The 17,094-nt window shown below is 44.4% G+C and overlaps 1 protein-coding gene across 2 annotated transcripts in view; it reads left to right on the top strand.

Moving 5' to 3' along the window:
- PHEX (phosphate regulating endopeptidase X-linked) overlaps positions 1–17,094 on the top strand; it is a 258,980-nt gene that overhangs the window by 24,019 nt on the left and 217,867 nt on the right. The gene's annotated exons all lie outside the window — the stretch shown is intronic.

The raw sequence follows: 17,094 nt of genomic DNA, 5'->3' as shown, positions 1-17,094 counted from the left end.
AGTTCTTTGACACGACTAATGACACAGGATATGCACATCCTGAGAAAGACATACATCCACCCACGGTGACACTTCTCTACCAGCCCACACCCAGGCCTACGCTGTTTTGCATGGTTGGGGTGTAGAAGTGTATTTTACTGTGCAGTTGTTCAGAAGGCTTGCATATTTTTGAAAAGCCACTTCCTCCCAAAGGATGACTGTTAGGAAAGGGCAGAAAAAAATCTAGCTGGCTTTGGTGGTAACACTCCAAGGCGTGCCCACGTGAGCTTTTGGTGGTAAGGATTCCTGAAACTCCTCCAAGTAACCACATGTTCCTGCCCTTGTGGCTAGAGGCCACAGTAATAATGGAATGGCGAAGACAGGGTTTGTGCAGGAACTTCCAGGGCTAATCCGGATGGGGCCACGGAGTAGATGAGGCCAATGTCCTGAGCCTTGAAACCTTGCCCATAGACATGCCTCGGCCACTTATCTTTTCTCTGGACCGGTGGATGGCAAATATCAGGTGCTAGAAAAATGAAAAGGTGGGTTACATGCAAGAGTGCTTCCAAGCTCCCTTCTGAGAGTGTCTCTTTGTGCCATCTCAGTTCTTTGAACTTGACAGTTGCCATATACAATGGGGCAAAATCCCCATTTCTGGGATTGGAGAGATAGTACATGGATCGGGTATTTGCCTAGCAAATGGTTGACTCAGGTTTGATACCTGGCACCTGATATGGTCTCTGAGCCCTGCCAGGAGTTAGCCCTAAGCACAGTTGGGGGTATGGCCCCAAAACAAATAAAAAATAGACTTTCTCCATTCTCCCTCCGTGTATGACAATGAATGGTCATTTTGACTCAGTACTGTGAAGGGAGACTTTAACATGTTCCAAAAACATTAGTGAGATTGCATCACTCAGACAAGGGCCTAGCAAGGCAGGTGCCCTGCAGAGGTGAGCTGGCTTAATAATACTCCTAGTCACCATGTTGCACTCTTGAATCTGAACTAACAAGACTTTGCTGTGTGAGATTTATCTAAAGTTTGCAGATGAGGAAACAGAGGCACTCATTAGTATATCAGTCGGCTCCTCAGAAAGCTAATGGCTGATGGAGCAAGGACTAGAATTCCCATAATTTCGAGGTCTGGGGGATGGTGTAATGGCAAAAGTCTTGCAAGCTTCAGGCCTTGAGTTCAATCACTAGTGCCATCCCTGTGTGCTGAACATACTTCTCAGTCTTAGCAGCTCAGCTGTTGGGACCTTGGCTGTGACAGAGTCTGTGATCTCCGGTGCTCAGCTTGGCGTGAGTGAGCACCCAAACTAAGGTGAGCTAAGGCGGCAAGCTATGTGCAAACAGCCAGCAAGCACTGCAGCTCAAGGAATCCCAGAACCAGAACCAATTGTGTATGGGCCCCTGGTCATCATAATAACAACAAAGTGAAGGGAGAAAAGAATTCAGATAGTTGGATCCTCCTTGCCTGATAAAACCCCTCCAAATCAGGAAGTGATATCATCCCATTTTGCAGTGTTTAAGAGGCTGTGTCCTTTGTTCCTATTCACCCAGCTGGTCAGCTACAAAGGCTCCATCAAGAGTGGTGGCCCGGAGAACAGATGACTGGTTAAAGAAACTTTGGTAATCTACACAATGGAATACTAGGCAGCTGTTAGAAAAGATAAAGTCATGAAATTTACGTACAAGTGGTTCTACATGGAAAGTATGCTAAGTGAAATGAGCCAGAAAGAGAGGAATAGACATAGAATGACTGCACTCATCTGGGGAATATAAAACAACATAATGGGAGTTGAACACCCAAGAATAATTGAGAAAAGTACCAGGAGGTCTGTTCCAGGGCTTGGAAGCCAGCCTAACATGCTGGGGGGGAAGGCAGCTCAGATAGAGAAGGGAACACCAAGTAAAGGATATTTGGAGGACTCACTCGGGATGGGAGATGCATGCTGAAAGTAGACTATAGGCTGAACATGATGGCCACTCAAAACCTCTATTACAAACTACAACATCCTAAAGGAAGGAGTGAACAAAAGGGAATGCCCTGCCACAGAGGCAGGGTGGGGTAGCGGGGATGGGGTATGAGGGTGGAAGTGGGAAGGCTACTAGGATCATTGGTGGTGGAGATTGGGCACTGGTGGAGGGATGGGTACTCAATCATTGTATAACCGAAACCCAAGCATGAAAGTTTGTAAGTCTACAACTGTACCTCATGGTGTTTCACTAATAAAAAAAATAAATAAAAAAGAGTGGTGGCACCCTCCAGAAATGTAGGAAGGAAATGGTTGGAATTATATATTAGCTAACTCACCATGACCCAAGTATTGTCATTTCATAGAATTACTATAAGAAAAAATTAATTCACATGACATTTGGCATTCTTTCCCATGATGTCATTGTGCTTGGCAAGTTGCTTACTTGTGTAGCGTCTCTCCCCCACAGTTCAGTCACTCTCCTCATACTCCCTGGCCTTGTGTGGCCCCTCTTCTTGGAGCAAAAGCTTCTCAAGCAGAGCTTCTCAACACAATGAAATCACAGGGGAGCTGAGAAAGTACAGATGGCTAACTCCTGTCCTCAGATGTTCTGATGACTTTGGTCTGGGGTGTGGCCTGGGCTTGTGTATTTTCACCCTTCATGGTCCACAGTTCTAATAGAAAGTCCAGGATGTGAACCTTTTTTTTGGGCAATGGCCTAACTCACTGAGGGGAGAAATAGAGCCATGGTCTCAAGAGAAGTTTCTGGGAGTTTTCTGAGAGGAGAGCCATTCAAGTAGTCACAGTAAGAGTATGCTTCCTAGTTGATATAAAGAATGCCGAGCAATGTTCTAGCTAGTTTGTTACGGGTGTGAGTATGTGTGTGTGTGTATGTGTATGCACACATGCCTGTGTGCCTGTGTGTGAGAGCGTGTGTGTGTGTGTGCACAAGCCTCAAAGCAGTACTAAGGGGACCTGGAGCCCAGTTTCAAAGATGGTTGACTGGACAAACTGTGTTCTTTCCCTGTGGTGCAAAGAAGCACAGGGGACTCACTGGTGGTGCTCAATGTCCTCTAGGGTAATGCTTGTCATGCTGAGGGTGGGCAATGTGGTGCAAGACTTTGAAATCTCAGCATAGCATGTGCTTTGCAGCTCAAATGTCCTCAGATTTTATTTTTTCTCAATTAACTCAATTTTCTCAATTACATTTTTTTTTGCTTTTTGGGTCACACCTGGCGATGCACAGGGATTACTCCTGGTTCTGCACTCAGGAGTTACTCCTGGCGGTGCTCAAGGGACCATATGGGATGCTGGGAATCGAACCCAGGTTGGCTGCATGCAAGGCAAACGCCCTACCCACTGTGCTATCTCTCCAGCCCCACAATTACATTTTTCAAGCTTCTCTCTCTCTTTCCCTCCTTCTCCCTCCTCCATCGTCTTCCCACTCCCCCTTCAGCAAAGGGGGTGAGTCTGCACACTACACCTGGGATCTAACTTGAGCCTCTCCCCATGCAAAGCTTGTGCCTCTACCCTTGTACCCGTCTCCTGGACCCGTTTCCTAGTGCTGGTGCTGGGGTTGAAACTGAGGCCTCCCATGGGCAAAGCCAACCTCTACTACATCCCCAGTGCACTTCTGTTGCCAGTGTTCGACCCAGTCCCAGAATAATGCCAGCTAAGAAGGGAGTATGGCTCCCCTTGCCTTCATTTGCACACCAGTCTGGATGGCCAGCAGTGGCAGGAAATGGAGACACAGAGTTCTATTCTTTTTCCTTTTTGGGTCATACCCGGCAATGCACGGGGTTACTCCTGGCTCATGCACTCAGGAATTACTCCTGGTCGTGCTAAAGGGACCATATGAGATGCTGGGAATCGAACCCAGGTTGGCTGCGTGCAAGGCAAACGCCCTACCCGTTGTGCTATTGTTCCAGTCCCAGAGTTCTGTTTTTTGAACTGAGGTCGCAGGGCTTGTCAGTGCGGAGCCTGGGTGCCGTGGAGAAGGAAGCTGGGGTTTGGAAGCTGTGGGTCATTGCCAGGATGAAGCATGTCCATGTGGGGAAGCCGTGGGCAGTGCTGGGTGTGGAAAGGAGGGAACTGTGGCTCATCCTGAGGTCTGCAGGCAGCAGGATCTCCAGGAAGCTGCCCTCACCAGTGGCCTCATGCCGCCTCTCTACTTGGCCCAGCTTGGATTTCTGCCCCTGGGACCTGACTCTGTGTGAAACCCAATATTTAAGAATTAAAAATGACTCTTGTCATCTGGAGGGTCCTTTGTCCTGAAAATGCTTTTGGAGTTCTTTTGCAATCGCTTTTTTGTTTTGCCTTCCTTTATTTAAATCCAAATATGGCTTTCATATTCTGGACACATTTATTATTTTCTCAGAATGAAAAATATTGGGTCTTTTGTAGTGGTAAGGCTCTAGTTAATATGTAATTTTGGGGTTATGTTTATTTGACTTAAAATTAAGCCAGAGAATGCAAATACTGCTGAGACTCCCATAGCCTTAGCTAAATTAATAGCATATTGTCAGGAAAAATGAAGTCATAAAATTTGCCTATAAATGGATGGACATGGAGAGTATCATGCTGAGTGAAATGAGTCAGAAGGAAAGGGACAGATATAGAATGACTGTATTCATTAGTAATATAAAAATATATATAGTCGAAGAATAATATCCATGGCCAGGGAAAACAGGAGGACTGGTCAGTGGTTGGAACTAACAACAAGTGTGTGTGGGGCTGAGGGTAGGTAAAATAGTGGAGACCAGTATGACAATAGTAGGTAGGAATGATCACGCTGGATGAGATCTGAGGGTTTAAAGTAGGTAAGGGAAATTCTTGATAACCTTTTGGTATCAGTATTGCAAACCACAATTAGAGAGAGAGAGAGAGAGAGAGAGAGGCTTGCCATCTGCCATAAAGGTGGGTGAGGGTGATGGGAGGAAACCCGGGGACACTGGTGCTGCGAAATGTACACCAGTGGAGGGATGGGTGTTGGAACACTGTATGATTGAAATCTAATCATGAACAGCTTTGTAATGGTCTATCTCAAATGATTCATTCAAAGGTTAAAAATAGCATATTTCCTTGAATAAAAACATCAATCAAGGGGCCAGAGTAATAGTATAGGGCACCTGCCTTGAATGCACCCAACGTGGGATCAATCCCCAATACCACATATGGTGCCCTGTCCCTGCCAGGGGTGATCCCTGAATGCAGAGCTAGGAGTAAGCCCTGCAAACTATTAGGTGTGGCACCACCCCCCCAAAAAATGTCAGCTGAAGAAATACTTTTATTTAATATTTTCTTGGAAGCTTATGCTACACTGCATTCTTATCACATGGAATTTTTATGTTCACTGAGATAGTTTTTTAGATATTAATTTTCATCAGACATTGCTTGTGACATTCATTCATTCATTAAACAGGACAATGCAAGAAAAAGGAATTGTTGAAAGTATTTCTAAAATTCCTTTGGAGTTTTATTTTTTCCTGCAGGGCCAGGGAACAAACCCAGGTTTCATGAGCCGCATCTCTGGCCATCACAGAGTCTTTTTTGACTTCAAGTCATCGATGTTTTTGTTTTCTAACCTAATATTGCCCTCTTTCTCATCAACAAACAGCAGGGATTTGACATTTCTTGAAAACCTAATTCCTAATTATCTTAGAGATTTTTCTCCAAGCTTGCCTTTGGGGATATGCAGTAAGTTGTCATTTTATTGACAAATTGTTGTAAAATCTTTCTGGAGATACTTTAGTAACTGTTTACCAGCCACATAACCAAGTCACTTGAACTGCCAACTGCAAGAACTGTTCGATCAAGCTGACACATAGGCAGACAACGGCAATGACTCCCCAGCTAGACCTGGCTGACCCTTATGAGATAGATTCCAATTTCAGAGATGCTGAGATGTGAAAAATAATTGACGATGTATGGTATGTAAATTGTACTTCTGATAACCCAGGCTGCTCAACTACATACCATAACCATCTTGCTTAGGTGCTCTCAACACATTCAGTGTGATTTTGCATCGTGTTGTCTCCCTGGCTGGAGTGTACAATTTTCTCCCTAACCACCACCTCCTCCAACTGCATTTTCCCCCAACCTTTATTTTTTATTTTATTTTATTTTGTTTTAGGACACACTTGGCAATGCAAGGGGTTACTCCTGACAGTGCTCAGGGGACCATATGGGATGCCGGGGATCAAACCCAGGTCGGCCGCATGCAAGGCAAATGCCTTACCTGCTGTCCCGTGGCTTCTGTCCCTCCCCCAACCCTTGATGTTTACCAGAGTCACCTGTGAGTTTTGCTAGAATGCAGATTCCGAGTTGGAATGGTGTGTTGCTGTAGAAATTCTGCTTTTCATGCCCATTTATAAGATAATCCTGATGAAAATAGCGCTGTCCTCCCGTTGTTCATCGATTTGCTCAAGCGGGCACCAGTAGTGTCTCACAACAAATTGTGAGACTTGTTGTTACTGCTTTTTTGGCATATTGAATATGTCACAGGTAGCCTGCCAGGCTCTGCCATGTGGGCAAGATACTCTCAGTAGCTTGCAGGGCTCTCTGAGAGTGGCGGAGGAATAGAACCCGGTTTGGCCATGTCACTAACACATGCCACCAATTCTGAGCCAGGATTATCCCAAAGATTTTTTGGTTTGGGTTGGTTTGGGGCCCACCATACCCAGTTGTGCTCAGGACTTACCTCTGGCTCTGGGCTGATGAAAATGGGTTACAAATATTATGGTATCAGCCAAATGCAGAGGTTTTAGTATAAAAAAGGGAATGAGAATTCTAAATGTCTTATGGAGCACAGAGATTTCTTCCTCTTAATTTGTTTTCTGAAAGACCTATTCATTTTGTTTTCCTTTGCCTTCTTCCAAAAACTTGGGCAACTTGAATGTATTAGGAAATCTGCATGTAATTGCAGATTAATAACCTACCCATTAATACCACATTAGTTCATTGTGATTAATCACATCTATGTGAAATGCTTAATGAATTAGTAATGATGGACTATTTGCTTTAAAGTGTCAAGGGAATGTTCCATGTAAAATGACACTACCCATAACAGGAAAATTAATTATATGCTGGCAGAATAATAGCTTGTCGCAAACCAGATATGTTTGTATGGAAAGCTTCATTGTTGTTAATATTTGCTCAATGAGAGATTCTTTTTATTCATTTAGGTATTTGAGGCCACACCCAGTAGTGCTCTGGGGGGGCTACTTCCTTTGGGGTTGGCCATAGCACGACAAGAGTCTTAATCCCTGTACCCACTTAATTCCCACATCTCCATCCTGAGAGATACATTCTCAACATGCATAGACCTTTTCAATTGATAAAATGGGAAGGCAATTTCATTTTATGAAAAAGTTAAAATAGGGCAAGGTAGGCTTGGAAGCTGATGTTTATGAAACAGATATGCAGGAATTCATGCTCATATACTCGCATGTCTGCTTGTGTTACTAACCAGAGAGATTTGCTGTAGCGGCCATTCACACTAAGTCCAAAATTGAACTGCTGCTCCTACCGGCTGTCTAGCCTAACCTCATAAATTCTCTTCCCCAAGGCTTGAGCAGTTGTTGTTACTAATTTTATTCCTTTAGCAAATCATTTGTTTTCTCTATGATTCCTCACTCGAATTCTGTGAAGCCAGCCATCGTTTATTTCTGTCTTTGCCCTATATCCAAGGAAGCAAAGGTCAAGGAAATTATGTGACTTGACCAAACCAATCCAGCCATATAATTTGTGCCCCACAGATTATGGGTCTTACATTTCAAATGTCTCCAATTTTAATCCAGGCGGAAAGAGCTGTGTGAGCAGAGGCACTATCCAGCTAGTGCCTTTGAGGAACTCCAAGAAGCCCAGTGTGATTGGAGCTCAGAGTCGAAAGGAAAGACAGTGAGTGGATAGGGCAGCACACAGGCTGAATGGTCCTGCAAAGATTTTTAGGAGAGCAATGGCCTGTGGGAGAATGGCTTAGAGATGGAAGTTGATGTGTGGTGAACCCATTCAGAAGGTCCTCTTGTGCTGATCTGTCTATTTTTTTGCTTTTTGGGTCACACCAGCGATGCTCAGGGGTCACTCCTGGCCCTGCACTCAGGTATGACTCTTGCCATTGCTGTCAGACCATATGGGATACTGGGGATCGAACCTGGGTTGGCCATGTGCAAGGCAAAAAAAAACGTACCTGCTTACCTGTTGTACTATCACTCTGGCCCCTGCTGATCTGTCTCAAGGCTTGAGATATACAGAATATAGTTTCAGAAAACCCCAGGAATTATTGGGTAGACCCTCTTCTCCTTCTCAAGTCTCTGTGAAGTCTGGAGTCCCCAATTTCTTTGGCCCCAGAAAGACACTGAGACATTGGCTCAGTGTCCCTATTACATGATAGAATGTAGAGGGACCTGAGCAGCTGCTGACAGTCATGGGAGTTGAGCTCTTTTTCCTCCATCCTCTCATCTTTTGGGGCTCTCCTGTTTGTGCTTCTCTTTGTAAAGAGAGGATTCTGGATAGAGAACAAACCCAGTTTGTATTTTTATTTTTATTTTTGCTTTTTAGATCACACCCGGCAATGCACAGGGGTTACTCCTGGCTCTGAACTCAGGAATTACTCCTGGCGCTATTCAGGGGACCCTATGGGATGCTGGGAATTGAACCCGGGTTGGCCGTGTGCAAGACAAATGCCCTACCCACTGTGCTATTGCTCCTGCCCCAAACCCAGATTTTAAATCCTCTCTCTCAGAAACCCAATTTTAGAGAGGGACAGTCTCCCCTGATCACACTCTGTGGTTTGAGTCCCAGGAATAGAACCACTGCTGCTTTTACCTCCACGGGGAAGGTAGGAGGGAAAACAAGGGTTACTTGGGAAGTGGTTTTTGAAACCTGTGTTTACAGTGTTTTAATGGCACGTTCATAGATGAGGGCGGAATGGTGAAGTCTGGGGCTCAGATTTTTTAGGATTTCAGAGATGCAATATTTATCCTGCTCTTACTCCCCTTAGGGTGTGGGATAAACTGGAGTTGAAAATAGTCCTGGAGTCTCTTTTTTCACTTTACAAATCTTCCTGGCATGCTACTTATTTCCCCCTCTGCCTGAACCAGTGAATCAGTCCTCACTTCAAACCCATCTTGTATTGCACCATTGAGAAAAGACATTTTTAAGAGGTAGGAGCGCTTTGCAAATCTCAGGAGCCAACTGTGACTAAAATGTGTCCAGGCCTCCTAGCCTGGACACATTTTAGTCACAGTTGGCTCCTGAGATTTGCAAAGCGCTCCTACCTCTTCACAGCACTAAAAAACGTGCCCTCCATGAGTAATGTTGACAGTACATTAAAATGGAGCCAAAGAGTGAGGAAATCGGCAAAGGACAAATTCTTCTTGTTTGTATTTGGGTGGGGTGGGGAGTGGAGAGGGAATCAAGACTGATGATCAGGGGCTGGAGCAATAGCATAGCGAGTAGGGCATTTGCCTTGCAAGCAGCCGACCCGGGTTTGATTCCCAGCATCCCATAGGATCCCCAGAGCACCGCCAGGGGTAATTCCTGAGTGCAGAGCCAGGAGTAACCCCTGTGCATTGCCGGGTGTGACCTCCCCCCCAAAAAAGGCAAAAAAAGAGACTGATGATCAGTGATGATGAAGGGGCGGGCTGGGAATCCTTGTGGGCTTCAAATAGTGGTTCTCAAAGGTTCTCTGGACTGCAGCATTGGCCTTTCCTGAAAATGTGTTGGAAATGCAAATTTCTTTTTTTTTCCTTTTTGGGTCATACCCAGCAATGCTCAGGGGTTACTCCTGGCTTTGCACTCAGGAATTACTCCTGGCAGTGCTCAGGGGACCATCTGGAATGCCAATGCCGTGGATCAAACCCGGGTCGGCTGTGTGCAAGGCAAATGCCCTACCCACTGTGCTATTGCTCTGGCCCTGGAAATGCAAATTTCTTAAGGTACTGAATCAGCTACTCTGGAGGAAGGCTGCCCAGCGTTTAAGGGCCATGATTCTGAGGAACGCTGGACTTGAAAGCTCTGCAGTAGGTGAGGGTGGAGTAGGAAGTCAAGCCTCAGGCACCACTTACCTTCATTTTGCTCCTTGGGCCTCCCGCTTCTGCATCTTGGAAATAAGAGTGACAGGGTGCCCAGGGGGTGGATGATGCAACACAGAGTCACTTCACCACTGCCCAAGCCAGTCTCCATGTAACTCGGAAAGTTGTGTCCTTCAGTTATGAAGAACGCTGTCAAGAAGTTTCAGGAGGGAATCACTTCCTCTGGTTTCGCTTCTTGGGATCTGGTTCTCACATAAACAGCATGTGGAAATTTTCTGTGGCCATGAAGGTTGAATGAGCAGGGGGCAGAGGCCTGAGGCCCAATTCAAGGTCTAACGTTTACTATCTGAGCTTATTTCAATTTTCTCATGTGTTCATGGAGGTCATATACATGATATGGCTGCCACAGAGCTGGTGCATAATAAAGGACTGTCTCCTGCTGTCACCTGTGGGTCCTTGAATATATCAGGGTTATTTAGCCAGGACTAACCTAAGGCTCTTGAGCCTCCCATCATGGCCTTTTCTTTGTACCATTAAGGTGGCTGAGATAGGCAGGACAGGCTTTAATTAGAGTTCTTACTATGGGAAAAATCATAAGATGGGTTCAACCGACTCTTAAGTTCAGCACAAGACTTATCCTGAATTACTAAGCTACAAATTATCTAGCCTGGTAAGGTATTTTTATGAATAAAAATATTATATGGAAAGATTCATTTTAATGCCTGATTATCAAATACCTGTTAAAATTTTAATTTAAATTATCTTCAAATGTAATCGTGATACAGCTAATCTTTATACAGTCCCTTATAAGTGAACATAGCCCAAGGGTTACCTTCTGTTGAGTTTTGAAGTGTCCGGTAGTTTTACAAGATTGTTTTCATTATGGACAAAGAGGGCTTTTGTATGAAAATGGGGTATTTCTTTTTGTTAGAGGATAACCCGTGATTTAGATGGATGAGTTAGAGGGTTTAAATGCCCACAAAATAATCTCTGTCCCCTTGTTTTAGGCTGATGTCAGCCAATTATCACATAGGATGATCATAAAAAATGGACAGAGAAATGATTTCTGACAGTTTCTTACCCCATATTTAAGTGGGAGTTTCCCAGAAGAATGAGAAATATCAGCTTGTATTGTCTTTTCCGTATGTCAAACAGACTCAGTTAATCCCATGCTTGACCAACTATGGGCCCGAGGAACTGCAAAGTTGAGTGTCACACAATTTTTGAGAAAACATGAGAGTTATGGGATCTGCAGACCATGACATAGTTAACTTGAATTTTATTTTTTAATGAGAATAACAACAGGCTTTGCAAGCTGATTTAGAGTCTCCTGATTGAACTGCCTAAGAATTTAATACCCATGCAGTGTGAGTTCAAAAAATGAAATTTCTCAGTTTGGTAAATAGATGGAGGAGACCAGAGACCAAATTGAAGTCTGTAGCCTAGAGAATCAACAAGGTCTAAAAATAGTAGATTAGAGGAGGCAGTCAACCACGGGCCGAGGTGGCTTTTAAGTACCACCAAAGGAGACACCCAGACATGATCAGAGAGGTTTAAATATATGGGCTGGAGCGATAGTATAGGTGGTGAGGTGGTGTCTTGCAAGCGGCTAGAGGGGGTTTGAATCCCCATTGTCACATATGTCCTCCTGAATACACCAGAGGTCACTCCTGAGCACAGAGCCAGTAATATCTGCTGAATTGAGCCCCAAATGTGAATCAACCCATATCTTCAGTCCTTCGAGTCTCTAATAGTCCCTTGCAAATTGGGTATAGTGAGTATAACTGAGCCCTCAGTTGGGCTGGAGAGATAGTACAATGGGTAGGGCACTTACCTTGCAAGTGGCCGACCTGAGTTTGATCTCCAGCCTCACATATCATTCCCCCCCAACCTGCCAGGATTGTTCCCTGAGTGCAGAGCCAGGAGTATGCCCTGAGCACAGCCAGGTGTGGCCCCAAAACAAACCCAAATGTCCTCAATTTTACATACATATGTATAATTTTATATATGTATAATTTTACATGTATATGTATATGAGAGAACATTTTATTATGCAGGTGAGGAAGGACATACTTTACCTTTGACCACCAGATAGGATTAACCAAAATTGTGGTGATTTCATTTTATTAATATTGTTTGTTTGTTTTTGGGTCATATCCAACAACCCTTGGTCTTGGTAGGGTGTTTGCTTATAGGCCTAAAGCTGTTGTGTGTGTCTTGGTAGGTCTTGGTAGATATTTGCTTACAGGCCTAAAAAACTCTCTGTGTAATGTTAAGACAGTTTTAGTTGGGACTGGGGTGCTAGTTTAAGTCATAGAACATTTACTTAGCATGTGTGTGACCTTCTGAGCACTAGAGGGTGTAGCCTATGAGCACCACTGGGTGTGAAGCCCTAAAAACCCCAGATTTTCCTGGGAAAGTTCTAAGCAATGCAGAAAAGAATCACAAGGCTGGCCTGAGCCTCATATGAGTGTCAGGAACTTAACTATTGCTTGGGTGGTGGAGAGGGGCTGCCAAGTCTTCAGGAGTCTCATCCTTCTTTTTACTGAATTTGTGTCTTCCTGTTCTAAAGCTATCAATAAAGGCCGTGTGTGAGCAGAAGTGGGTTGACTGAGTAGAACTGATGGCTCTGTCTCAGTTTCTTAGTTTAGAGGAAGTCAAATGCCAACTCACTGTTTAAGCCCCATCAACCAGCACAGAATAGCAGGAAGTGGATGATTAGGTTGAGACTATTGGTAAGGCAAAATTTTGGGATCCTAAACAGTGTTTATGAAAACAGATGAATGAATCTTGGGTATGATTGCTGATCTAGGGACTAGAACATGATGAAAGGAAATTAGGGATGGACTTTGCTGATTTTTAAAAAAATGATCAAAGTAGCCAGCTCAGTTCCTTCTCCCACTTCCTTTTTAGTGGGATGAAAACCTCCTAGACTTACAAATTTAACTCAACAAATGTTCATTGAGCTTCAGCTGTGCCAAGCACCATGTCCCATATATTAAAAAATGCATGCAACCTCGCCCTGCTTAAAAGAGTGTGTGATCACATGAGGAATGAGAATATCTGAGGCTCAATGACTGAAAATTTTCAGAAAATTCTCATATGATTTGTGAGGACAGGTTTTGTATTATAAACTTATGGCTGTCCACATTGTAGGCAAAATAAGTTCTACATGAACTTTAGATGTAAACGGGACACAATTAGGATTCTATAGGAAAACAGTATAGTAGTTCCATGTCCTTGTGCATGAAGGCAAAGGCAAAACAAACAAAAGGCAAAGATTTCCTTTTATTTGTCTTTGTTTGGGGCCACATCTGGGAGTGCTTAGGGCTTACTCCTGACTCTGAGCTCAGGAATTACTCTTATCCAGGCTGGTGTATGTATGTTGGGGGGGAAACCAATGGATGTCCAGGACTGAACCCTTGGCCTTATTCCAAGCAAGACCCTACCTGCTGTACTAAATCTCTGGCCCCAAGACTTCTTTTTTTTTCTTTTTGGGTTACTCTTGGCTTTGCACTCAGGAATTACTCCTGGGAGTGCTCAGGGGACTATATGGGATGCTGGGAATCGAACTCTGGTTGGCCGTGTGCAAGGCAAACACTCTACCCACTGTACTATCGCTCCAGCCCCAATATTTCTTAAAGAGGATAGAAAATATGCTAACCATGAATGGAAAAAATGGATAAAATGAACAATACTAAAATGAAACCTATTATTTTTTTATGTATCACTGTCATCCTGTTGTTCATTGATTTACTCTAGTGGGCACCAGTAACGTTTCCATTCGTCCCAGCCCTGAGGTTTTAGCAGCCTTTCCTTACTCATCTTTCCCAATGCTGCCATATTGGAGGCTCTTTCAGGGTCAGGGGAATGAGACCCATTATTGCTACTGTTTTTGGCATATTGAATATACCTCGGATAGTTTGCCAGGCTCTGCCATAGTTTTTTTTTTTTTTGCTTTTTGGGTCACACCTGGCAATGCACAGGGGTTACTCCTGGCTTTGCACTCAGGAGTTACTCCTGGCGGTGCTCAGGGGACCATATGGGATGCTGAAAATCGAACCCCGGTCGGCCGCATGCAAGGCAAACGCCCTACCCGCTGTGCTATCTCTCCAGCCTCTGCCATAGTTTTTTATGTAATATATTAAAATATCCCAAGGATATAAAGTCTGGAGCAGGAGAAACTTCATTTTTTGGGGGGAAGGCTTTATTTCCTTAGTGAGGCTCAGGGGCTACTCCTATTTCTGTGCTCGTGGGTCACTCCTGGGGGTGCTCAGGGAACCATGTGGTACCAGGTATAGAACCCAGATCTCTTACATGCAGAGCATGCGCTCTGATCTATGAAGTTACTTCCCCCTTTCCGGAAGATTTTGCAGTACAAATATACAGCAAAGGACTTGAGTGTAAAAAGCATAAAGAACTTCCACTCAGATTACCTAATAGAAATGGGGGGGGGGGGCGGAATAGATTGGAGTAAGCATTTCACAAACAAGGATGTTGACTGTCTTCTCTCAGAGGGATTGGAAGTGAGGGTTGCCAAGGGTTGCCAAGGGCGCCATGTTCTGGTGGCAATATGGGTTTCTAAAAGCCCTAGTGTATTCTTCTACATGCATGTGATATTTTTATTGAAAAGTTTTATATTAAAAAATGAAAATGCCCAATTCAGGATGAGAAATGTAAAAAAAAATCATTTTCTAAGTTGCACTGCCTTTGACATGGAGCCTTGACACCTCCATGGTTGGGGGAAGTGCTATTGTCCTGCACACACACTGGCCGTGTCTTGGGTTAGTGTCAGGTCTTTGGCTTCCATATCCTGTTGAGGGAGGAGGAAAAAAAATCTTTCTGGAGTAAGCACTGAAAAGAAGCTTGAGGATTTTACAATTTTGAACAGGCTGGCTCAGCCTGTAGTGCTGTGTAAGCCGCCATTGATTGATCACTGATCATGTTTACAGACATTGAACTAGGGACTTTCTGTTCATTAAAAGTTTGTGCGCAGGCCTAGGAGATGGCTTAAATCACTAGAACATATGCTTTCATGCTGAAACCCCAAGTTGCATCCCTGCCACCGCATGGCCTCTGATCACCACTGGGTTTAGCCTGAGTGGACCCAAGCAGCACCATATAGCTAGGTCGAGGCATCCAACTCTCGGGCTTGCACTGCTGGGCGAGACTTACTGGGAGTGGCCTCTGGGTCCCTGAACACTGCTGGGGAAGTCTGCATGCCCCCAAGTTGATCCACACTGCAGCCCTGGGATCTAGGACTATTATCTAAATGAAGAAGGATGCAACTGAACCTTCGATTAAATAGCTGAAGTTCCAGGTACAAAGCAGCTGCAACTGAGCCCATGTTTGTGATCGAAAGCCAATCCCCTTGACATCTTTTCCATCGTCTTTTTCAAGGCTTTATTTGTGTGAGCATGAGAAAATAGCAACATATATAACACTGCGATGTGATGATCAGAAGTACCTTGAAACCAATTTTAAAGTCTGAGGTTTGTTGCACTGGAGGGTTTCATGAAGTGGGATTTTCTTTTTTCTCTCCTAACCCAATTGTGAATAGCAGCATGTCGGGAGACAGTGGGCAGGAAGAGAAATCCTCCAATAAACAATGCAGATGATGGGAATGCCCTTGCAGGGGTGACCCAGAAGCCCTTCTCAGCGCTTTAGGGACATTTTAATAACCTGAGTAATTGCCTTTGATAGGCAGGCTTTGTTTTCTGCTCATTAATGACTCTCCAGGCTCGATTTCATTCCTCTTACCACTAATTCAAATACAGAGATAAATAAAATGGATGCTGCCAACTGATTGCCACATCACTGTCTGCATACAAATGCTCTCCTGCTGGCTTGGGTACAAAGAGAAGGAGAAGGGAGAGACCGTGATAAGGAATTTGTGATAGCTGAATTCTGGTACAGAGAACCGATTTTCAGCAGACACAGATTATTGGTATTTGTGTGCATGATTAAGGTCTGGAGGTTGCTGGGAAGGCAGAGATAGTACAGGAGTTAAGGCTCATGCCTCATATCCAGCTAACTCTGGTTTGAATCGCCGTGACCACGTATGGTTCCCTGAGCATTGCCAGGGATTACTCCTGAGCACAGAGCCAGGATTAGCATCAGAGTATCAATGAGTGTATGTCCCCCCCCCCCCCATGGCCTGTGGATTGTCCTATTCCATATATGAATGTGCTGTTTGTCATTGTATGATACAGTGCCTTGGATGCACATTTACATACGTAGTCCATGCTTGGAGTTCTTTTGTTCTCATGGCTGCTTCAGGTCCTTACACCTTCACATTTGCAGCCTGTGGAACATTTATCCTCTGAAAATAACACCACACCCTAATGATATTCAGATGATTTACTTCGAGATCTTCCTCCCCAACCATCCAATGACTGTCAGAGGCCACACAGTGGAAAGGCACATGGTGTGATTTAAATGAAAGTGTATGCTATGCAGTGGGATTAAACAACTTCCTGTTCAAGGGCTGGCGAGATGGCTCCCAGGCTGGAGAATGTGCCTTGTCTGCAGGAGACTTGGCTTAAATCTCCATGCAGTGAGCTGGGAGTGACCCTGAGCACCACCAGAACCCCCGCCCGCCACCCACAGAGAATTTTCTGCTCATTAAAAAAAAAGTACTGGGGCTAGAGCAGTAGTATAGCAGGCAGGCCTTTGCCTTGAACGTGGCTGACCTGGGTTCGATCCCCAGCACCCCATGCAGATCGCCTCTCTCTGCTTCCCCAAGACCCCCAGGAGTGATCCCTGAGTGCAGAGCCAAGAATAAGCCCATGTTTACAGCTGGGGATGGCCCCAAAATGGAAATATAAAAGCATATAGATCTCCATTCTTTATCCTTGTGGAGAGTTATCTCACTTTCATTGCTGTGTTACTGCAAAAACAATACCAAAAGAGTTGAAATAATTGTACACCTCCACAATCAGCTTATTTCTTTGAACCTATCTAGTTAGATGGACGCTTGAGAGGTACAAGTTCTTATGAGAAACTGGGCAAGGGCTGTGGGTTGCATTTTTGGGAACTACAAAGCTTCTAGTTTAGAAGTAGATTTCTCCTCTGGGACTATGTAATTATTAATTTGATCAGCACTG

This window comes from Sorex fumeus, unplaced genomic scaffold, assembly GCF_029834395.1.
Source record: "Sorex fumeus unplaced genomic scaffold, SorFum_2.1 ptg000086l, whole genome shotgun sequence".
NCBI lineage: Eukaryota > Metazoa > Chordata > Mammalia > Eulipotyphla > Soricidae > Sorex > Sorex fumeus.
The sequence above is the reverse complement of the archived record's forward strand: the minus strand, read 5'-3'. Positions and strand labels throughout refer to the sequence as shown.